Consider the following 20,771-nt stretch of genomic DNA (forward strand, 5'->3'; position numbering starts at 1 on the left):
CATCTGGAGCAGCCTGGATGGAGTTGGGAATCGTTATTCTATATGAAATAATTCAGGAATGAAAACCCAAATATTGTATGTTCTCACTTACAAATAGGAGCTAAACTTTGAGAAGACAAAGAATGATATAACAGACTTTGGGGGTATTCAGGGGAAAGGGTGAGAGGTGGGTGAGGGATAAAAGACTACACACTGGATACAATGAACACTGCTTGGAGGATGGGTGCACCAAAATCTCAGAAATCACCAGTAAGGAACTTAATCATGTAACAAAAATACACCTTTTCCCCAAAAACTATAGAAAAAATAATATTAAATAAAAATGCATGCTGATGAGATTGCTGGGAAAAATTAATCCTTGTACACTGTTGGTGGGAGTGCAAATTAATTCAATCATTGTGAAAAACAGTGTGGCAATTAATTTTTTTTTTTTTTTTTTTTTTTTTTTTTTTTTTTTTTTTTTGAGATGGAGTCTTGCGCTGTCATCCAACCTGGAGTGCAATGGTGTGATCTCAGCTCACAGCAACCTCTGCCTCCCAGGTTCTAGCAATTCTCCTGCCTCAGCCTCCAAAAGTAGCTGTGATTACAGGCACCCACCATCATGCCTGGCTAATTTCTGTATTTTTTGTAGAGAAGTGGTTTCACCATGTTGGCCAAGCTGGCCTCAAACTCCTGACCTCAAATGATCCTCCCACCTTAGCCTCCCAAAGTGCTGGGATTACAGGCATAAGCCAGCACACCTGGCTGACAATTTATCAAAGACCTAAAAAAACCTAAAAAGACCTAAAAGACCTACTAGCAGAACTACCATTTGACCCAGTAATTCCAAAGAAATATAAATCATTCTGTCATAAAGACACATGCATGCATATGTTCATTGCAGCACTAACCACAATAACAAATACATGGAATCAACCTACATGCATATCAAAGATAGACTGAATTTTTAAAATGTGGCATATATACACCATATAAAACTATGCAACCATCACAGAAAATGAGATTATGACCTTTGCAGGCACATGAATGGAGCTGGAGGCCATTATCCTTAGCAAACTAAAACAAAACTAGATACCACAAATTCTCACTTATACTTGAGAGCTAAATGTTAAGAAAACATGGACACACACAGAGGAACAGACATTGGGGCCTACCACGAAGTAGAGGGTGAGAGGATGGAAGGGATCAGGAAAAATAACTAATGGGTACTAAGCTTAATACTTGGGTGATGAAATAATCTGTACACCAAATCCCCATGATACAAGTTTACCTAAGTAACAAGCTTGCACATGTACCCCTGAACTCAAAATAAACTTTAAAAAAAAGCAAGAGAGAGAGAGAGAGAGAGAAAAAAAAAAGAAAAAACTTAATTATAAGAGCCTTAAAAATATATATAACTGTGCTGAGACTTTCTACTCTAAAAGTGTTTTCTTAGTCTGTTCTCATGCAGCTAATAAAGATGTATCTGAGATTGGGTAATTTATATAGGAAAGAAGTTTAATTGACTCACAGTTCCACATGGTTGGGGAGGCCTCACAGTCATGGCCGAAGGCAAATGGGGAGAAAAGTCATGTCTTACATGGTGGCAGGCAAGAGTGCATGTGCAGGAAAACTTCCCTTTATAAAACCAGCAGATCTCATAAGAATTATCATGAGAACAGTAAGAGAAAAACCTGTCCCTATGATTTAACTATTTCCTACCACATCCCTCCCATGACCTGTGGGGATTATTACAAGTCAAGGTGAGATTTGGGTGGGGATACTAAACCAAAACATATCATTCCACCCATGGCCTCTCCCAAATCTCATGTTCTCACATTTCAAAACCAATCATGCCTTCCAAAAGTCCCCCACAGTTTTAACTCATGTCAGCATTAACTCAAATATCTAAATCCAAAGTCGCATCTGAGACAAAGTACTTTCTGTCTATGAGCCTGTAAAATCAAAAGCAAGTTAGTTACTTTCTAGATATAATTGGGGGTAGAGGCATTGGGTCAATTTCTCCCAAATGGAAGAAACTGGCCAAAACAAAGGTGTTATATGCCCCACACACGTCTGAAATCCAGTGGGGCAGCCAAATCTTAAAGCTCCAAAATGATCTCCTTTGACTACAGGTCTCACATCTAGGTCACACTGATGCAAGAGTTGGGTTCCCATGGCCTTGGGCAGCTCCACCCCTGTGCATTGCAGGGTACAAGCCTCATTCCCAGCTGCTTTTACAGGCTTTTATTGATTATCTGCAGCATTTTTAGATGCATGATGTAAGCTGTTGATGGATCTACCACTCTGGGGTCTAGAGGATGGTAGCCCTCTTCCCACAGCTCCACTAGGCAGTGCCCCAATGGGGACTCTGTGTGGGGGCTCTAACCCTGCATTTCCCCTTGCACTGCTTTAGCAGAGGTTCTCTATGTGGACTTCACCGCTGCTGCAGACTTTTGCCTGGACATCCAGGTATTTCCATACATCCTATGATATCCAGGTGGAGATTCCCAAAGCTCAGCTCTTGTCTTGTGTGTACCTGCAGGCCCAACACCCACGTGGAAGACATCAAGGCTTGGGGCTTGCACTCCCTGAAGTCATGGCCCGAGCTGCACCTTGGCACATTTTAGCCATGGCTGGAGCAGCTTGGACACAGAGCACCAAGTCCCTATGCTGCACACAGCAGGGCGGCCCTGGGCCCAGCCCAATAAATTATTTTTTTCCTTTTGGGTCTCTAGGTCTGTTACAGGAAGGGCTGCCATAAAGGTCTTTGACCTTCTCTGGAGACATTTTCTCCGTTGTTTTAGTGATTAACATTTGGCTCCTAATTACTTATGCAAATTTCTGCAGCCAGATTGAATTCCTCCTCAGAAAATAGATTTTACTTTTTTATCACATTGGCAGGCTGCAAATTTTTTGAACTTCTGTGCTCTGCTTCCCTTTTAAACATAAGATCTAATTCTAAAATGCATCTTTGTGAATACGTAAAACTGAATGCTTTTAACAGCACCCAAGTCACTTCTTGAACACTTTGCGGCTTATAAATTTCTTCTGCCAGACACCCTAAATCATCTCTTAAGTTCAATGTTCCACAAATCTCTAGGGCAGAGGCAAAATGCCGCCAGTCTGTTTGCTAACATAATAGTAAGAGTCACCTTTGTTCCAGTTCCCAACAAGTTCTCCACCTCTGTCTGAGACCACCTCAGCCTGGAATTTATTCTCCATGTCACTTTCAACATTTTGGTAAAAACCATTCAACAAGTCTCTAGGAAGTTCCACATTTTCCCACATCCTCCTGTCTTCTGAGTCCTCCAAATCTCTAGGAAGTTCTAAACTTTTCCACATCTTCCTGTTTTCTTCTGAGCATTCCAAACTGTTCCAGCTTCTGCCTGTCACCCAATTCCAAAGGTGTTTCCATATTTTCAGGTATCTTTACAGCGGCACCTCACTACCTAGTACCAATTTACTGTATTAGCCTATTCTCTGCTAATACAGACTTACCCAAGACTGGGTAATTTCTAAAGGAAGGAGGTTTAATTGACTCACAGTTCCACGTGGCTGAGGAGGCCTCATACTTATAGCAGAAGGTGAAGGAGGAGCAAACTCATGTCTTACATGGTGACAGGCAAGAGAGAGTGTGCAGGGGAACTCCCCTTTATAAAACCATCAGATCTCACAAGACTTATTCACTGTCATAAGAACAGCATGGGAAAAACCTACCCCCATGATTCAATTAACTCCCGCAGGGTCCCTCCCATGACATATGGGGATTATTACAAGTCAAGGAGAAAGTTGGGTGGGGACACAGAGCCAAACCATATCAAGTGTCATGTGAGATACAAAATTTTACATATATTATTTTAGTTCATTGTTTCTTTAATGGTAAGACTGAGTATGTAAAACAAAAATAGAAAAAATACAGAATTAAAAATTTTATTTATGGTTTTTGCTAAAATGAAATACTACATGGCTATCAAAGTCAAGTAGTCAAATGACATTCAAGAACATGTCACAAATACTTGAAAAATGATGTTATTGGGAGTAAGAGAAACTCTAACAATACAGTCCTATATTTTAACATGTATTTATTACCTATACTTATGTATTTATTATCATATATTTATCTGAGTTTAACAATTAAACTATGTCCTTTCCTTCCTAGTAACACAAGCCTAATAAAAGTAAGTTGGAAAAGAGATGGAAATCCACATTTTCTGGGCACTTAGAACGTATATATGTCACACTGTGCTTTACATATTCAGTCTCATTAAATCTTTACAAGGCTTTTTAGTTATTATTACTATCAGAACATTTCAAGGGTTCAGAAAAGTTAGAAAAGCCACTAAACCTGGATGAAGTGGTTCTAGAATTCAAATCTGGATTTTTCTGGCAGTTAACCCCTTCCTTTTTCATTAGACTAATCCATTATGTAAATGGTACCCATTATCAACTGGCAGCATGTCATCTTGGCAGCAAGATGGTCTGTCACATAAGACAATCTAAATCTAGAAATTTCCGTAGGGGAACTTAATCTTTCTCAGTACTCCTTGAAGCCTGGTGGGATTCCTTAGAGCCTCCCAACTGTTACTACTTCCTTTTACTACAGACCCAGACTAGTGAAGACAAAGTCAAGTGCAAAAGCAAAGAAAGGATAGGCTGAACTATGTGATTTTTAGGAACATTGGACTATTGAGAAAATATTTCTCAATAAAAGATTATAGATGCCACACAGTTACACATCATCTCTTTGCTAGAATTAAAACCCTTTGATTTAGCAACATTTCTTTTACAGTGCAAATGCTTTACCTTTTTATGACTCAATCGCCAGTAATGTAGGTGAGAAGGTCCATTTCCATGATAAATAAGGATCAACTGTGAAGGAAAGGGAGAGTAAAGTTAATGGACTGATGAGCAGAAAGAGATGATTTTAGAATATTGAAGTGAAGGGTTTGAATATGGGAAATTACGAAAGCAGCAGACAGAAGGGAGAGAGACAGGGAAGCACAAACTGGGGCATTTTCAATATGTTTTTTCAAGTGCCCGAAGTATCATGCCTTATTCACAGTACCATAAAGAGTCTAACAGAGCCTGACTGAGTTTGAGAAAGCTCTCTTTAGCATAAAATCTTATTTCTTCTGCAACTTTTTCACATATTTATACTACTAAGAAAGTTGTCATTTCAGTAGGAAGAATTCAAAGCCAGAAAGAAGGAGATCTTTTTTGTACATTGATAAATAAGTTGGTAATTGGCTATATTGCTGCTTTTTTTTTTTCAGTCCTTTATTCATTCCTTTGTTTGTTTCCTATTCACTTCTTAAATTTCTTCATTTCTCCTATTTTTGTTCCTCCATTGGTCCCTCCCTTCACAAATATTTACTTCCCTTGTAAAGTATGGTGGATCCTTGACAAGGTGCTAAATATAAAGAAGAAAATGAGACATTGTTCTTATCCCAAAGGAATTCACAGTCTAGTGTTTCTATTACCAAAAATAAGTACTAGGAAGAAAAGCCATTTTCGCCATACATGAAAAAAATAAACTTCACAAGTTGCGTCTATTTTAATTAAGTGAGAAATAAAATTATATGCGTTTATTTTGGATTTTAACTTTTTAATGAAGAGTTTAAAGATGGAAATGAAAAATCATCTCATTTTAAAATTTCACTTTGTATCCTTGGACCAGTGTCTCCCATTTCCTCCATCGCCCAGCCCCAGCAACCTCCAAAAATCATCTTTAATTAAACAGTACAGATGTTGGTTTCAGGATGTTTTCACTCTTCTTAATCTAATTTTGCTGTGTGTATTTTTTTGGCCTTACTATTATTTCTCTGCATAATATTATTTATAGGCCAATAACACTTGCTACCTGCAGTCATGGAAGGGATCATGATCTAAGGCAAGGTTCACCAGAATCCTTGGCCTAGATGGAAGGACAGGGGTGGGAGGTGTTGTGGAAGGGAGGATCAAGGGAAGTTAAAGGGTTGTAGTAGAAATTTATATGTGCTGTTTTTATTTGCTTTTGCATTTTTTCCTATGGATAATATTTATGTTTTACTTTAGATCATCAGAAAGGTCTGTGATTTCCCTAAGTTTAAAAGCCATAGGTTTAAATTCAAATATAAATTAAATATGCTACTTTTTATTTCATTGACCCTTCTACATATTTTTTTCAGCTTGTTTCATTAACACAGAACTTTGGCAAACACACCAAAACCAGAACAAAACAAAACAAAAAAAAGTATATTTAAATAAACACTTTTCTTCCCCTGTCAAACACTTGCCTTAGCTTAGTTCTCTGTATAATATAGTTACAATAAGTATAAATTGGTTCCTAAAAATTAATTTTACATAACATCTGAAATATACTTTCTACCAATACAATTGTAAACATTAGCATTTTTGTTTCTTTACAGGAAAACATGACCTTGAACATTGTATCCTACAGAGACATTTGACTTCTCAAGACTGAGAAAATGAGAATATCACATTGTTTGTTATCACCACCCCAACCCAAACACATTTTTGCCCCAAATCTGCAATTATGTCCACTTTTTAGTTCATGATATTACACCCATATCTACATTATCTAGTAAAAATGACCATGGCAGCAGCAGTAGGAGGAGAAAATTAGCTGGGTTGAAGAGAAATTAATTCTCCATGATTATTTAAATTTATTCCTTAAAAAAATTGGCACTTGTTTTTCAGCATAATCTTCAGAGCTGTAAGGAAATGCACAGAACTTAGGAATAGAAAAGCTATTTTGGATCCAGGGCTAATAGATTGCAAATAGTCCAGATGTTGCTATATGTACTTCAGATAGATTATTGAAGTCCCTAGTGACACTACTTTCCTAGTTAGAGAAATGTTTTATTTTTTTAAACTGGGTAGATACTGTATTTTGAGAATATTCCTTCAATGTAATTAAAGAATTATAGAGAAGAAATATCTACTGAGAGTTTTTTTTTTTCAATCTCAGAAATGCTGCTTGAAATTTAAAATCATGTAGAGTCAATTCTGCTCCTTGGAGTCTAAGAATCTGACACTGGGTTTTGATACATATTGTATTAGAACAGGATAATCTCTATATAGTATGAACGGAGTATTAAAATTGACTCTTACACATAAAATGTTGTTCCTGCTATTTCACCACTACCCTGGTTTCCCACTTCTTAAGGCCTTGTCTTGAAAATAAACATATTTAAAGGCATGTTACTTGAGGAGAAACAGCTTTAGAAAATTTGGTGGGTGAATTTATCACTATATTTTTATCTAGAAAAGCAAGGCCCTACAGAACTAAAAAAAAAGAAGAAAAATAAATTTTAATTAAGCCACATGGGAGTATGGCAAAGGCATTAAATGTATTTATTTATTAAATACTTCTTTTTAGTTTCTTTCTTCATTATATTTACCAAGTATATAAAAGGGACAACTTAGTTCAAAACACTGTGCTAAAATTACAAGTGTCCTTAGAATAAAAACAACAGTTTCTGAACTCTTTAAGCATACCTTCTGATTGACGAGACAAACAAAAACAACTACCGTCGTTTGATTCTAAAAGTAATATATGGTAATTGGGAAAACTACATGTAAGATATTTTTTAAATGTAAAAGCACATGCATACACAAATGAACACACGACACAAATAGTCTTACCCATTCCTTAATTCCAATTTCCTAAAGTAATTTTAAAAGATATTTTTGCTTGCTAATTGTAATTATTAACATATCTCCAACAGTTTTCTTCTTTCTCTCTTCTTTAGCTTCACGTTGAGCTCTCTATTTTTATATTTCTGACAATTATTAAGGAAGAGAGTAACGGGGCTCTATAAGTCCTGGTCAATGGGGAAATCTAACTAATGCAAGAGAATCACGAGCATCTCCCTGGATAAAAAGACATTTCATATTGACTTGAAAATGGAGATTAAGTAACTTAGTGCTTGGAAAGTATTATAAAAGTATGGCTTTCAGGATTTTTGAGAGCTTGGAGGTGGGAAAGGACTATGTGATTTCTGGTATAGAAATAAGGACAATCTAGTTGATATGAAAAGCTAAAGTTTCTGGTTTACGATGCAGCTAGGCCAGTAGGCAGCAGTTAGCTCCAACTGCTACTTTTGGACAGTTTATGCTAAGGAAAGCCTTCTCAGCTATGGAACGTTACTGAAGGGTTTTAAGTAAGTTCCTAGCATGATCAGATTTGAATTTCTGAATTATAACCCAGGATGCAAATCACAAGAAAACCGTAGTGGAAAAACATGGATGGAAGTACAATAGTCAGAAAGCTATTACAGCAGTCATAGGGATCAGAGATGGTATTTTAGACAAAAGTCACAGCAAAAGAAATGGAGATCTATTATCAAGGTACAGTCTCAGTAGTTCAGTATGAGGTTCTAGTGAAGATGATGAAGACTTCTAAGTTTTAAATTTTACCTAAAAATAAAATATACCTATAATTTTTTAAAAAACTTGAACATCTATGAAATCAGGAGATAAAACTTAGTCACCCATAAAGATTAAGGCAGAGGAACCCCAAGAGAGAAAGCACTTAAAGTCAAGTTACCTGCTTTCTAACTTTGCCAAACCCAGGTAAACCCCATGCGTCATGTGAATACCACTTTCCACTTTATCCTTCATTAAAGATGTGAAGTATATACATTAAATCTGGGATAAAGACTTATTTGCCTCTAAAATCTGTGTTTCCATTTCTAATTTACCTACAAAACTCAGATGGTGAATTTTTCACCTCTCCCTAAAATACTTAGAAAGGCATAGACATGGATAAAATTTTAAAATAACCCATGAAAAGTGGAGAATGACAGCCTCTTGTCAGAATCTCAAAGAACTTTCCAATTAATTAAAAAGTGACAGTTGATTGGTAAATCACTACCCAGTCTTCACCTTAAGCTTATCCCTACTTCACCTTATGAAATAGAGTGCACGCCAACAAAATGATAGTGATCAAACTTCCCACACAGTCTCAGATAGGTTCTCTACCAACCAAAAGAGCAAGCTGCTGTCTACCTTGCATTCAAGTGAGAAATGTGAAGGGACCCTGAGACATATCTTTTCCACCCTAGTTTTGTTCAAACTCTGATCTTTATCTATTCAGCAACTATTTATGTATTCCTTAATGGCACAGAGCTAGGATCTGAAGATACAGTGGTGCAGGTTCACGATGACCCTGTCTTCCTAAGATCTACAGTTTTCAAGAGACTGCAAATTTAACACTCATAGGACAAGATAGTAATTCACAGGTGCACTTTGGGTCTCAGTTCAATGTTACTGAATGGTCTTCCCTGAATCTCCCAACTCATAGGTTGCATTATAGTGGCCTGTATTCCTTTAGAATCCTTTTCAATCAGGTGTAAATTTTGTGAGTTCTGTCAATGTGTAGACATTATCAGCATCAGCCATCACCCACCACTGAAACTCTGATACTAACAGGAATCAACAAACGGCCTATATATGGCTTTGGAACTAATAACAGTTCTCACTTTTTCAAAGGGTTGTAGAAAAATTGGGGGAAGAAGAAGTAGGAGGAGGAAGACAAGGGGGAGGACACTACAGAAAACAAAATGTGTGTGGTCCACAAAGTCTGAAATATTTACTGTCTGTCCATTTACAGAAAATTTTCTCACCCTCTTGGCACATAGTAAAGACCCAAGTAATATGTGTTAAATAAATGCATAAATGACATTTCAGAGCATTGGTCACTCAAAAGTACAATGACATAGATAGCTCCAGATACTCACATGCTCACTAATAATTACCAATGGCACGTACTAGGAATTGTGGTTTCTATGAGCTTGATTAGTTCAGAGTGAAAAATAGGAGCTGGAATAAATAAGTTACGCTTATCAAAAGAACAAGTGTTCACAATGAAAGTCCACTAAAATGACACAATTAGACTATAAGATGGCGTATTGTCTTAGTATATATCTGAGAAGATTAATTTTATTTGTCAACTTGATGGGGCTAAGGGATGCTCAGATAACTGGCTAAAAATACTTCTGGGCATGTCTTTCTGAAAGAAATTGCCATTCGGATCAGTAAAGAAGATTTACTCTTCCCAGTGTGGCCAGGCATTGTCCAGTTAATTGGGGCCCTGAATAGAGCAAAAAGGTTGAAGAAGGACAAATTATCTGCATCTTTCCTTGAGCTGAGACACATATCTTCCCCTCAGGCAATGGAAATCCTGGATCTCAGGCCTTTAGACTCCGGGGCAGGGGAACTTACAGGAGTTCTCCCCATCCCCGCCATGTTTCCAGGTCTTCAGCTTTGGACTGAATTACATTTGCTTTCCTAGTTCACTAGTTTTTGCTAGTTTCTAGCATCCATGTGACAGATTGTGGGACTTGTCAGCCTCTATAATTGTGTGAGTTAATTTCCATAATAAATCTTCTATATTTGTATACTAATAGTTTTGTTTCTTTGGAGAACCTTATACAATATCAACAAAATAATTCATGACATTCAGAATACACAGTTAAAATGAAGTGAAGAAACACTAAGAAGAAGTTTGTGGATAAAGAGTACTTGCCTGTTAAGAAACATCTCGTTTTAATTATATAGTAATGGAGATGGGGATCACCTTGTTTTGTTTTGTTTTGAGATGAGTCTCACTATGTTGCCCAGGTTGGACTCAAATTCCTAGGTCAACAGATCTTCCACCTCGGCTTCCCAAGTGGCTGGGACTACAGGAGATCACCTTTTCAAAGCTGAATATCAAAGTCAGAAAATCAACTAAATGAAAGGTAGATTTATCTATAAAAATCAAAATGTTATTTATCATAAAATTCCATAAATAGCTTCGAATAAAAAGACATTGTAAATAAGGACTGCCACATTCAATCATTCATGATACATTTATTTATTCATGTCATATTCAAGTATTTTCCAGATTTAGTTTTTTTAATTAAAAGATTCTATGCTGCAATAAAGAACTAAACCATGAAAACACATTTCAATCAGGAAAGACTACACAAAATAATATGTTTCACCTCAAGCAGAGAAGTACTCAAACATTGAGGTTAATAGTATGAACTCTATAATAATAATGGTCATGTTCAAATAAACGTCAACTCTAGTGGTCCCTGTTGTGAGAACAAAGTTATTTAGTCACTTTTTGTGACTATTACCTTATCCACAAATGAACATATTAATAGTACCTACTTCAGGGCTACATGAGAAATAAATGAGTTAATACAGATAAGGAAATTAAATGAATTTAATACAGTTAAAGCCTTAGAACAAAAAATACTCACTATATATCAGTAATGGTGTTAGTAATCCATAAAATAAAATTTAAAACAATGGTGATTATATCACCACGTTATACCATTTAGATTTACCAAGATTAGAAAAAGAAAAAAAAAAAAAGGTCAAATATGGTTGCTCACACCTGTAATCTCAGCACTTTGGGAGGCTGAAGAAGGAAGATCATTTGAGTTCAGCATCTCGAAATCAGCTTCTTTATCCTATTTTCTCTTTGCATTTTAGTTTGAATTTGTACTGAAGGATCCTCAAGCTCACTAATTATTTCCTCAACCATATCCAGTCTGCTGATGAGTCCACCAAATATATTTTTAATTGTTACTAGTTTTTTTATTTCAAGCATTTTCTTCTGATCCTTTTTTAGTTTCCATCTCTCTGCTTATATTACCCATCTATCCTTGAATGTTGTCTAATTCTACCTGTAATATATTGGCCATTATAAATATACCTACATATGTGTGTCTGATAATTTCAGTGTTACTTCTGAGTCATATTCAGATGCTTGCTTTGTCTCTTCAGACTGTCATTTCCTGACTTTTTTAATGTCTCACAATTTTTTTGTTGAAAGTTGAGCATATTTGTATCAGATAATAGGAAGTGATGCAAACACACATTTACTGTGAGATTTTTCTGTTAATTTGACTATGAGTTGTATTGTGTTTAAACTTTGTTATAGCTGTAGGTGTCAGTAGTTTCAAATTCTGCTAGCATCTACTTTCTTTCCTCTGTTACTTTTGTGTTCTCCTAGGAACTTCTTAAAACCTGAGACTTGCAGCTATTTCAACTGTAATCCACAGTTATTAAGCTGAAACCTTATTGATTTGGTGGTTTTATGGGGGAAGGGAAGCTTTCTATAATATAATAATTAAATCAATCTTTTAGTGACCTTGCATCTCTTGGTGGTGACCTTCACAAGTGTTTCTTTCTCCAGTTGGTGAGACAGAAAGGCCAGAGGATGCTTTGTTAGATAATTGTCCTATTCCCAGGTGTAATAACGATCTGATAAGGTCTTTTCTCCTACCTGCCAGCCAGGTTTTCGTTATGGAGAATGATCTGGGTATATTTCAAGTTGGTTTCTCCACTGCTCCCCAGACCAGAAGCACCAGGGAATTTCTTGATTCTTTACCATGAGAACTTACTGGAGGTAAAACCCATAAACATGTTAGGGACTTCAAAGACTGCGGACCGCAGGAGTTTATTCCTCATGCTATTTCACACTCCACTTCCAGCCATTTGTTAGAATTACTCTTTAGGTGCTTCTATCAGTTCATGGCTTCAGCATCTTCTATTCCAGGTAAGCTGATATGTTTTTTGTGAGATCGGTGATTTTTTGGGCAGTGTCTCCAGATTTCAGGGTACCAGTTTACTCTACTATCTCAATTCTTTGATTGTTCCTAGAAAATCCATTGATATTTAGGTTGTTCTGGTTTTCTTGTTAAAAAAAAAAAAAAAAGTTAATGACCAGCATGCTCTTAACATATTAGAACTATAGCTAAAGTCAAATGCTTACAACATAATGTTTGAAGAAAACCATGTTTTATTTTTAAAGAAAGAAAACAGATCAAAATGCAGAATGTATAGAAATTATTGCAACCCTGTTAAATCTACTAACAGTTTGAAATGCTTCCCTTTAGGTGGGAGGGTTACAGTTGGTTGTCTGCTTTTTACCATTCTATGTTTTCCAAATTGTGTTCAGTGACCATATTTTACTTTTATAATTACAAATATATTTGGAAACATTCTAGAACTCAAAGCAGAGACATAATGTAGTTATCTAATGACTTTGGAGAAAATCTGCTTAGTTTTGATTCTTGGCTTACCTCATATTCTGAGTGATCCTGGGTGACTTTCTTAATTTTTCAGTGTCTCAGGTTTCTCATCTATAAAATAAGAATACTAGTATTGGTATCCCCATAAATTAAGAGATTAATATATGTAAGCTTCTTAGTATCTTCAAAAACCTTTATTTATTATATTATTTGAAATAAGCGATTGAGAAATCATTTAATTGTTAAAACAGATGTAATCTATTTTTCATTTCCCTTGACAAAGCCATAGTCTGAGTAACTCATCATCTTCTCAAGTGGCCAATTATCTATTCCTCGCCATCTGTTTGGTCACTGATCTAGTCCCTTGCTCCTAGTCATATGCAACGGCCTTTAAGAGTGTGGAGGTCTAAGAATGCCGGAAGGGCATCAGATTGAAGAGAATTTGGCCATGAGAAATCACCAGAGGGGGGAAAAATACATATTGTGTGTGTGTGGTGTGTGTGTGTGTACAAATATTTAGATGAAATAAAATATGCCACTTTAAAAAATTGTTTTTACAATCTTATCTTGGCTTGCAACTCTGACATCAGTACAATAAATGTGAATATAATGTTGACCCACTTGACAGTCATTCCTCTGTGAAATCAATGTGTCATTTGTGTGAGGGATTTTAGTGGAGTTGGCAGGGATCATATCTGACCTTCCTTGTTTATGATACCTTTTGCTAATATTTGTTTTATTCTTCTTTATAAGAACAAACATATTTCTTTCTGACTCTTAAAAACTGAAATATTTTAGTGGGACTGAATCTGTTAGCAGCATGACTTGATGTCTTTGATTAACCCATTCCTGGGAAATGGGTAAACTTTAATTGTTAATGGTAAAAAATAAAATGTATAACAATACTGCATTATAGAAAGCTTCTTAAACTATGCCTGTCATCGCCTAATATTTTTCATACTTGTCTGTAATCCACATAGAGCTTTCATTGACACTACTGTTTTTAACATGAAAGAGAGTAGAATTTTTCATTCTGAAACTACAATTTTAAATATGATTTTGAAAGTAGATTCTAGAAAATTACAGAGAATATTAAAAATGTTGGGCAGTATTCAAAAAGAGTTCGTTCAAAATCCTTATTTACAGTTTATCTTGTATTCAATATAGAAAAGGCAAACAATGCAGGGATACACAATAATTTGAACCTAATATGGAGCTATATGAAAACCATGTTTTTCTCTATGATCAGTAAAATATATCTATTAACTTTAAAGAAAAACAAATTTAAAATGCAATGTTAAATGCTGATAAAAATAACTAATTTTTAAGGCTGTGCACACAGTGTTGTATACTTTAAATCTAAGATCACTTTTAATCTTCACAACTGCCAATGAAGTAGATGCTTCTGTCACTATCACTGTATATATGTAAGTAATAAAGTCCTTGGGAAATCTAGAAGTGTTTTGTTATCAGAGAGATATGATGATACGTAACAGTTGGCAACAGTTCTGAACAAAGTCACAGGATCATTAGGTTTCTACACAAGAAGACCACAATCTTTGCATATATAATTCATACAATTTTGACAACTAAAAATGCATATCACACAAAGAAAAGAATGAGAAGTATATTTTGCAGGTGGCATTAATAAAACGTTTTTTTGTTGTTGTTGTTTTTTTTTTTTTTTTTTTTTTTTTTTTTTTGCGACTGAGTCTTGCCCTGTCACCTAGGCTGGAGTGCAGTGGAGCCATCTCAGCTCATTGGAACTTCTGCTTCCCAGGTTCAAGCAATTCTCCTGCCTCAGCCTCCCCAGTAATTGGGACTACACGCATGCACCACCACGCTTGGCTATTTTTTTTTTTTTTTTTTTTTTTTTAGTAGAGACAGGGTTTCACCCTGTTGATCAGGCTGGTCTCGGACTCCTGACCTCAAATGTTTTGCCCACCTCAACCTCTCAGAGTACTGGGATTACAGGTATGAGCCAATAAAACATTTTTAAGAATACTTTTCATTTCATACTTCCCCCATAAACTAGAATGACATTCAAATCGAAAAGATGGTTGTAAACAAGCATGTCAAAATCTGTAAGTTCAAATAAATTCTATTTGTCCAACACTTGGAGAAGCACTGTTGGTAAATATCTGAAACTGAAAAAATAAGAACAGTGTAGACTCTCACCGCAGTGGCCGGGAACGCTAGCCATTTACGTGTTCGGTCCTCGTTGGCTGACTCGCCGCCCTCGCCGACGCACTATGGACTCCCCGAGGCAGGTGGTCAACTCTGGGCCTGGTCCCGCTAAGCTGCCGCACTCAGTGTTGTTAGAGATACAAAAGGAATTATTAGACTACAAAGGAGTTGGCATTAGTGTTCTTGAAATGAGTCACAGGTCATCAGATTTTGCCAAGATTATTAACAATACAGAGAATCTTGTGTGGGAATTGCTAGCCGTTCCAGATAACTATAAGGTGATTTTTGTGCAAGGAGGTGGGTCCGGCCAGTTCAGTGCTGTCCCCTTAAACCTGACTGACTTGAAAGCAGGAAGGTGTGTGGACTACGTGGTGACAGGAGCTTGATCAGCTAAGGCTGCAGAAGCCAAGAAGTTTGGGACTATAAATATTGTTCACCCTAAACTTGGGAGTTATACAAAAATTCCAGATCCAAGCACCTGGAACCTCAACCTGGCTGCCTCCTACGTGTACTATTGAGCAAATGAGACGGTGCATGGTGTGGAGTTTGACTTTATACCCGATATCAAGGGAGCAGTACTGGTTTGTGACACGTCCTCAAACTTCCTGTCCACGCCAGTGGATGTTTCCAAGTTTGATGTGATTTTTGCTGGTACCCAGAAGAATGTTGGCTCTGCTGCAGTCACCATGGTGATTGTCCCTGATAACCTGCTGGAGTTTGCCCTTCGAGAGTGCCCCTCGGTCCTGGAATACAAGGTGCAGGCTGGAAACAGCTCCTTGTACAACAGGCCTCTATGTTTCAGCATCTACATCATGGGCTTGGTCCTGGAGTGGATTAAAAACAGTGGAGGTGCCACGGCCATGGAGAAACTTAGTTCCATCAAATCTCAAATCTCAAATGATTTATGAGATTATTGATAATTCTCAAGGATTCTACGTATGTCCAGTGGAGCCCCCAAATAGAAGCAAGATGAATATTCCTTTCTGCATTGGCAATGTCAAAGGAGATGATGCTCTAGAAAAAAGATTTCTTGAGAAAGCTCTTGAACTCATTATATTGTCCTTGAAAAGGCATAGGTCTGTGGGAGGCATCCAGGCCTCTCAGTATAATGCTGTCATGATTGAAGATGTTCAGAAACTGGCCACCTTCATGAAAAATTTTTGGGAGATGCATCAGCTATGAACACATCCTATCCAGGATAAACTCTGTTCTTGAACAACATACAAAGTTTAAAGTAAATTGGGGATGGCTACACACAGTAGCCACACACACAGTATTTTTCTCAAATGAACATGTTTATTGCAGACTCTTCTTTCTTGAAAGAACAACAGCAAAACATCTACAGCTCTGTAAAGCTGATGGGACATAATGTTCACCTTAATTCTGACTTGAACTGGAAGCATTTTAAGAAATTTTGTTGCTTTTCTAACAAATTCCCACTTGTTTTGCCTTTGCTGCTACTATTTCTAGTTAGATTTCAAACTTGCCTGTGGACTTAATAATGCAAGTTGCAATTAATTATTTCTGGAGTCATGGGAACACCCAGCATAGAGCATAGGTGGGGCCCTCTAGGTGCTGAATCTAGACATCTGTGGGGTCTCCTTGGTTCAGCAGCTGTTGATTCAAGGTCAATATTGACCACTGGAGGAGTGGTTTAAGAGTACCAGGCAAAGGGCAAACTGTAAATCGATCTTTATGCTGTTATTACAAGAGAAGTGACATACTTTATATATGTTTATATTAGCAAGGTCTGTTTTTAATACCATATACTTTATATTTCTATACATTTATATTTCTAATAATATGGTTATCAGTGATACATGTAGACACTTTTAGAATTTATTAAATCCTTGACCTTGTGCGTTACTCCATTAGCAACAGTTTCACCCCCTCCCCAGTCTTCCCCTTCCTCTTTCTAAGCTGTTTTATGAATAAGATCTAGAAGTTCTTGATTTATTTTTACTGTTCTTTCCGTAAGTAGAAGAGAAAGTTGATTGGTTGGTTGTTTTTCAATTATGCCATTAAGCTAAGCATTTCTGTTAAATTACCTTATACTTTGTTCTCTTGACTGTTTTCTTTGTAATGTTTGAGGACGAGAGTGATACTTTGCTGAAAAGTCTTTCCCCTATTGTTTATCTATTGTCAGTATTTTATGTTGAATATGTAAAGAACATTAAAGTCCTAAAACATCTTTAAAAAAATAAGAACAGTGTAACAAATTTGGTTCTGGGCAAAATTTTCAAATGAGGAGGAGCAATCTGGTAGTAGATGGTATTAAACTGACAATAGAAAATTTATTTAAATAGCATTAAAAATAAACCAAATTTAGAAACTTTCATTTCCTGAAGACATGGCATAAAAAATAATAGGCCCCTGTTTTTCTTCTTCCTGGAAGTCATGCCTAAAGATAACACAAAAGTGAGTTCAAAAATGAAATATCTGAAAACCTAAGACCAGAATTCTGAGAAATCCCTCATGGGAGAGACGGTGTTTTGTCTCCAGATGTGAATGGAGAAGTGGTAGGGAGGGAGGAAGAGAAAGGACATAAACCATAGGTAAAATAATGCTGGGGTTTCCAGAATATCATATAGTTGGAATAATGCAGCATGCAGCATTTTCAAATGGCCGTCTTTCACTTAATATTATTCATTTAAGTTTCCTCTAAGTCTTTTCATTGGCTTGAGAGTTCACTTCTTTTCAGTACTGAAGAATATTCCTTTGTCTGGATGAGACACAGTTTATTTGCTCATTCATCTTGAAGGACATTTTGATTACTTCAAAGTTTTGGCAATTGTGTATAAAACTGTTATAAACTTCTTTGTGCAGGATTTTGTGTGGAAATAAGTTTTTAAATCATTTGGATAAATACCAAAAAGCACAATTGTTGGATTGTAACAACAGCATGCTTAGGAAAATGCCAAATGTCTTCTCAAGTAGCTGCTATGGACTCAACTTTGTCCCCCAAAAAATTCATACACTGAAGGGCTAATCCCAAATGTGATGGTATTTAGAGGTGGGGCTTTTGATAGATAATTATGTTCAGATGATGGCATAAGGGTAGGACCCTCATGATGGGTTTAGTACCCTTATAAGAAGAGACACAAAAATATCTTGCTTGCTTTCCGTCCACCATTTAAGAACAAATGGTTCTTAAGACAAGAACCATTCTATATTCCCACTAGCAATTAATGAGAGTTCATATTGCTCTACATCCTTAACACCATTGGTTGTCATTAGTGCTTTGGATTGTGTTTGTTCTAATATATGTGTAGTGAATCTCATTCTTGTTTTAAATTGCAGTTCCCTGATGACATAGGATGTGGAGCATCTTTTCATATGTTTGCTTTCCCTCTGTATGTATTTTCTGGTGAGGTGTCTGTTCAGGTATTTTGTGCATTTTTTTATTCAGTTGTTGCTATTGGAAGATTCTGTATGTATTTGGGATAACAATCCTTTATCACATGTATCTTTTGCAAATATTTTCTTTGAGTTTGTGGCTTGTCTTCTCATTTCCTTAGCAGTGTCTTTCATAAAGCAGAAGATTTTAATTTTAATGAATTTCAGCTTATTGATAATTTATTCCATGGATTGTGCTTTTGGAGTTATATCTGGAAAGACATCGCCGTACCTATTCTTTAATATTATCTTCAAGTATTTGTATAATTTTGTATTTTAGAATTAGGTCTATGGTTAATTTTGAGTTAATTTTTGTGAAGTGTGTAAGGTCCAGTTTATTTCTTTCCTCTCTCTGTCTTTCTTTTCTTTTTTTCTTTCCTTCTTTTTTTTTTTTTTTTTTTTTTCAAACTGGAGTCTCACTCTGTTGCCCAGACTGGAGTGCAGTGGCATAATCTCGGCTCACTGCAAGCTCTGCCCTCCGGGTTCATGCCATTCTGCTGCCTCAGTCTCCTGAAAACTGGAACTACAGGCACCTGTCACCATGCCTGGCTAATTTTTTTGTATTTTTGGTAGAGATGGGGTTTCACTGTGTTAGCCAGGATGGTCTTGATATCCTGACCTTGTGATCTGCCTGCCTCAGTCTCCCAAAGCACTGGGATTACAGGTGTGAGCCACTGCACCCAGCCTTTTCTTTTCTTTCTCCTAAGAATTAATCAATTCCTTTCCTTAAGTCCTGGAGGGGAGAGAGAGAGACGGAAGAGGAGAGTGCTCTTAGGAACGGAGTAACCCAATATTCGAAATACATTACGTGCAACGTAAACCCTTACAGGGAACATATGATGATATTGTTCGTCATTCGATAACCATTAAATCGTGTCCCTAACTTCTTCCCTTCATTTTTTCCTTCTCCCTCGCCTCGCTTCCCTCTCCTCTCCTACTCCTCTTCTCCTCACCTTCCTCTCTCTCCTCTCCTCTTCTTCTGCTCTTCTCTTCTCTTCTCTTTCTTCTTCTCTTCTCTTCTCTTCTCTTCTCTCTTCTCTTTTCTTTTTTTTCCATATGGCTTTTCATTTGTCCCAGGATCATTTGTAAAGAAGAACACCTTTTATCCATTGCATTTCCTTTGTTCCTTGTCAAAGATTGATTAACTAAATTAATGTTGATCTATTTCTGGGCTCACTCTTCCATTCCATTAATATATATGTCTATTATTTTAGCAGTACCAACACTGTCTTCACTGCTATAGTCTTATATTAAGTCTTGAAGACAGGCAATGTCAGTCCTTTAACTTTTTCCATCTCGTGCAATATTATATTGGCTAATTTGGGTCTTTTCCCTTTCCATATAAACTTCAAAATTAGTTTGCCAATATCCACAAAATAATTTGCTAAAACTTTGGTTGGAATTTAGTTAAATCTACACATTAAAATCAGATGAACTGATATCCTGGTGATATTGAATCTTTATTCATGAGCTTGAAATATCTCTCTAAGCATTTCTTCTTTGATGTCTTTCATGAGAATTTTGGAGTTTTCTTTATATAGATCTTGTACATCTTTTGTTAGATTTACAAGGGTTTTGTTTCTTAGGGTGCCAGTGTAAATGGTATTTTGTTTTTAATTTCAAGTTCTACTTGTTTATTACTGGTATATAGAAAAGTGATTGGCTTTTCTTTTTAGTATGTTAACCTTGTACTCTGTGACTTACTATAATTGCTTCATAGTTTTGCAATTGTTTTCAATTCTTTAAGATTTTCTACATAGATAATCATTCATCTGCAAAGACAGCATTATTTATTCTTTTTGAATCAGTATTCATTTAATTTCTTTTCTTTTCTAATTGTTAGCTAAGACTTTAAGTATATGTTGAGAATAAGTGGTGAGAGAACATCCTTGTCATGTTTCTGAGTTTAGGGAGAAATATTTTAGTTTCTCACAATTAATTATAATTTTAACTGTGTTTTTTTTTTTTTTTTTTTCCGTAAATGTGCTTATCAACTTGAGGAATTCACTGTCTATTTATAATTTGCTAATTGCTTTTATCAGAAATTGGTTTTGAATTTTATTAAGTGCTTTTTCTGGTTCTGTTGATATGATCATGTGATGTTTCTTTTTCACTCTGTTGATGTAATGGATTACATTAGTCTAATTTTCAATGTTGAGCTAGCCTTAAATG

The 20,771-nt window shown here is 36.2% G+C and overlaps 1 pseudogene; it reads left to right on the forward strand.

Moving 5' to 3' along the window:
• The first annotated feature begins 15,253 nt into the window (after window positions 1–15,253).
• Window positions 15,254–16,385, forward strand: LOC104667063 (annotated as a pseudogene).
• Window positions 16,386–20,771: the final 4,386 nt, after the last annotated feature.

Source organism: Rhinopithecus roxellana, chromosome 17, assembly GCF_007565055.1.
Source record: "Rhinopithecus roxellana isolate Shanxi Qingling chromosome 17, ASM756505v1, whole genome shotgun sequence".
Classification (NCBI taxonomy): Eukaryota; Metazoa; Chordata; class Mammalia; order Primates; family Cercopithecidae; genus Rhinopithecus; species Rhinopithecus roxellana.